This window comes from Salvelinus sp. IW2-2015, unplaced genomic scaffold (assembly GCF_002910315.2).
Source record: "Salvelinus sp. IW2-2015 unplaced genomic scaffold, ASM291031v2 Un_scaffold2153, whole genome shotgun sequence".
Classification (NCBI taxonomy): Eukaryota; Metazoa; Chordata; class Actinopteri; order Salmoniformes; family Salmonidae; genus Salvelinus; species Salvelinus sp. IW2-2015.
Window position 1 is genome coordinate 135082 of NW_019943485.1, and position 4540 is coordinate 139621.

Here is a 4540-nt window from a genome sequence, read left to right on the forward strand (position 1 = left end):
TTCGAGTTCCCCTTGGATAAAACAACCACTATCACATTATTGTGAAAAGTAAAACTTCCGTACTCAACCGTCAGTTTCTCCTGCTCTATAAACAGAGACAGAGAGAGAAAAACCAAAACTGAAAAATAACGTCATATTTTTAGAGGAACAGAATCTGAACCGAGAACGAAAGTGATCTATACTGTTCCGGAACAGAACAGATATTTTGAAAGCATGGGAACCGGTTAATACCGTTCCTTTTAAATTTTGGGTATTTTTTCTAGTCCCACAAAAACACAACAAAGTGGCTATGCAAAGCCCTCCCTCTGTCACTCAGAAACGCCTTCCAGTGTCTGCCTGTCAGATGATCTTTGCCAGTGTGTGTGAGTGTGTAGGCTACTGTAGCCCCCCCCCCCCCGAAGCATAGGCTACTATATTCTACTGAGGTTACAGGCATGATTCAGAAGAATGGCTTCAATTTTTCAATGATAACTATAGTATCATTAATTATCACGTTTCACATTGGATGTATTAACTACAAAATGGTAAAACGTATATTTTTTAAAATTGTATTTCTGGTGCCGCTCTGAACACACAAGCTAGTTAGCTCTGGTCCAACGTTAAACCAACTCTCTGAAGTTCAAAGACATTCAATGTTCCTCCATAGAAGCCGCTCCTCTGTAGGTATAATTCTCTGGGTGTAATTCAGATAATGTTATGTCATAAGATGCCCAGCACTTCAAGCCTCCTCCTCCACCGTCTCTCTCTCTCTCTCCCCACCTGCCCAAGTTTCAGTCGCTTCTCGCGCCCTACAAACAATAGTTTGCCCCGCAAGCTGCTCTGTTCACACTGATTGGTGAAGTCATTTAATGTCGAGCTTCACACTGATTGGTGAAGTCATTTAATGTCGAGCTAAATGTAAAAACCTGTATAAAATAATGGTTCAGAACGGGGAAAAAATGGAAAATAAATTTGTTTCCAACACCTAATTTTTACCGACTTTTACCAACTTACTGTTGAATGCACTGATTGGTCAGTCTCTGTGGATTACAGCGCCTGCTTAATGACGAGGATACAAGGGAGATAGGAGTAATGATGGCTAGAGACCATGAGAGAGCTATATGTATCTGAGACAAATAGGAGATATAATCTGAAGAAATTGTGAGTTCCCATGTGTTTATCATGGGCATGTCGCTTTAAAGTGTGAGAAACTGTTGATTATCTCGCTCGCTCACTCTGCACCTTGGTGAAGGGTGTGCGGTTGTGTGTTCTTTTAGATACGCTCACGGAAGGTGGCGCATGGCTGCAGTAGGTGAGTAGTAAAGGATCGCGGTGTCTAGGGTGGAGGTCTACTGTTGCTTATAGGAACACTATTGTGGAGCAGTTTGATCACAGCAAGTTGTGACACCAGACCAAATGGTTCAGTGAACCTAGTGAGCTAGCAAATAACACTTTCCATAGGACTACGTGCGTGACTTCTTAAATCTATGTCTGGTAACTCTGCGCACGCTCGGTGTAGTAAATGGAATTTTAACGTTCCTCTTCACCTGGTACTGTTATAGTCGCACAGAGGTTATCGACAAGGGCTTGGCTGAAACTAACCTGTGCAGGATGTGTGCACGTTTTCACTCATCAGCAGAAGTTTGGCGAACATGAATAAGGACATTGAAATACAGAACAGTCAAACACACTTTTGCGCATAGTAGAGCAAGTCTCTAAATCATGTTGAAAGAACAGAAATAAGGGAACACGTTTTCAAAAGACAAGCTTCGATAATCACTGTATGAAATAAAAATTACAGACTATAGTACAGAAGTGTCAGAACAAGTCGTGACTAATCATTTAGGTTGAAATAGGATGAATTAAACGTTTATTCTCATTTACTCAGTGACAAAGTGTTTAGTTAATCGTGCTGGCTAGCCTCATTAGGCAATAAATCTATTTTAAAGTAGAGTTCATTTGAGGATAAATGTACATGCACAGTACCTGTTAAAAGTTGAGTTGCTCTAGTGTGGTGTATGTCGTAGATACCCTGTCGCAGGTGTTGGTCTCTTTTGCAGAGAGTGACTAGAGAATCACTGGTGGACGAGATATATTTGCAGAACAGTTGGGCAACATCTGGTAACAATACAGAAATAAACACTTTCCATAAACAAGCTCTAAATCAGAAGTTTTGATGGCACTCTAGATAAGTAGAAATTTAATTCTTGTTAGACTAACGAGTTTGATGTCTAAGTCAAAGACTCGCAATTAGAGGATTAACACGTGTGGACAGTTTGTCTTGCAGTAAGTTTTCAACATTGACATACAGGAAATAAACACTTTTTCCGGAAAAAAAGATAGGCTTCTTAAATCATATGTTGATTGCTACGCTATAGTAATAGCTCCACTATTCAATGTAGATTACGACAAGCTTCAATCATGTCTGATGAAGCTATGACAACGAAATAAGAGACACTTTTCTGAAATAAACGACGCACTCCAAAAGTTAGTGTTTCGTAAATAATCACAAGTTAAGCACTTTAAAAACCAGCTCCGCAATCTGTAGAGTTGAATAATTAACAGAAATAAATCACAGTCTCCTAAAGCAGCTCTAAATCATGTTTGATGCACTCTGTCAAAGTGAATTTTTTTTTCAAGTCTTGTTTATTCAGGGATAGGAACACTGTGGGGACAGTTGTTTTGCAGCACAGTTGCAAGACATTGAACGTACAGAAATAAACCTTTCCATAAAACAAGCCTCTAAATCGATGTTGAAGAAGAGAACAGAAAATAAGAATAGCACTTTTCACTCAAAAAAAAGCTTCAATCAAGTTGTAGACTAGAGAATACAGAAATAAGTAGCACTTTTCAAAACAAGCTGCCACTAACAAGAAATAGCATGATGATTTTAGGTGAAATAGGAGAAATCAAGCTTGCTCTACTTTTTATCCATATAAACAAGCTCTAAATCATCGTTTGATGACTCTGTAAGTTAATTTTTTTTTCAGTACTTTGTGTTATTTCAGGAAATGAAATAGGAACAAGGAAAAGTGTATCGTTATTGTGGACTGTAGTTTGTCCAGCTAAGTTGTGCGACAGCATAGGTTCAAGATTGAAATAGAAATAGAACACGTTTCCATAGAACAAGGCTTCGTATTAAGGATTTTCACATGTTTGCGAGAAAACTGCAAACCTGTCTGTAGGCCATGAACTTCCTGGTGTTGGTTAAATCCTGCGAAGAAAGGGAAATCATTCTGTTTTACCTTAATAAATGTTCTCTGTGTATTACCACAAGATGCGCTTGTATGTATCACCAGAGCTAACTTCCTATTGTAGTTAAATAAGTAGGTTTTGAACTATAGAAAATTCATCCTCGAGCATATAGAAAAGGTCTCTTGTGACTGTTAACTTATGATCCCTGATTCCATCTTGGGATAGGATAGGAACTGTAACCGCAAAGTGAAGCTACTTGTGGACGAGTTTTTCTCCAAGATGGCGTAAGTTGTGCCACATAACTTTGACACGACTCCTTCCCCTGTCTCTTCCAGATCAAGGCATGAAGGACCGGTTGGCGTCTGGTGTGGGGATGTGAAGAACATGGCTGTGTTGGTGGAACAGCAGGCCCACGATATCCTCACCTAGACAGGCCTCCTCCCCTGGTTTAGCCTCACCTAGACAGGCTCCTCCTCTGGTTTACCCTCACCTAGACAGGCCTCCTCCTCTGGTTTATCCTCACTAGACAGGCCTCCTCCCCTGGTTATCCTCACCTAGAAGGCCTCCCCCCCTGGTTTAGCCTCACTAGACAGGCCTCCTCCCTCTGGTCTCCCGCTGGTCTCCATGGCCCTGTCCAGAACAACCCCCTAACTCTAGACACTTGTAGAGATCAGAGAAGTTTGATAGGTTATGCAGTATGATGATAGTACCTTGCCCTCTGATAGCTAGGTAGAGTTTTGGCCATTTGCTGACACAGTCAGATCCTTCAGACAAGGGTCTAAGGTGGAGGTGACAGGATTTTCTTCTGGACAGGGCCCTTCTCCCAGCCTGTTCACCCCTAGAACAGACACCTTAACAGACACCACCACAGGAATCCTCTCTTCATTCCTCTACCTACATCTCCCAGAAGGACTGATGCATCCAACTTTTCAGTTTTTTTGTATTTGTTTTTTGTTGGGTGCTGTGTACGTTCTTGTTACTCTATAGCAGTAATAATAAAAGAAAACATTGTTGAATTTTAAATAAAATTACAAATGCTGGTTGATGAACATTACACTTCAAGCATGAATTGTGGATGTGACTGTGTTTTAGATCTATTGGTTATATTGACTAATAGAATGACATGGTTTCCCCAACCCTGGATCCTGAGGTATGTTAACCAGAAGATTATATTGACTAATAGAATGACACGGTTTCCCAACCCTGGATCCTGAGGTATGTTTAACCAGAAGGTTATATTGACTAATAGAATGACACGGTTTCCCCAACCCTGGACCCTGAGGTATGTTTAACCAGAAGGTTATATTGACTAATAGAATGACACGGTTTCCCCAACCCTGGATCCTGAGGTAGCATTTTGACGCAC

General features: G+C 40.6%; 1 long non-coding RNA gene across 1 annotated transcript; it reads left to right on the forward strand.

Moving 5' to 3' along the window:
- The first annotated feature begins 3551 nt into the window (after window positions 1-3551).
- On the forward strand, window positions 3552-4180 carry LOC139025025 (uncharacterized). The gene is made up of 2 exons (XR_011476455.1): window positions 3552-3640; window positions 3768-4180. It is a non-coding gene; the product is annotated as an uncharacterized lncRNA (long non-coding RNA).
- The last annotated feature ends 360 nt before the right edge of the window (window positions 4181-4540 follow it).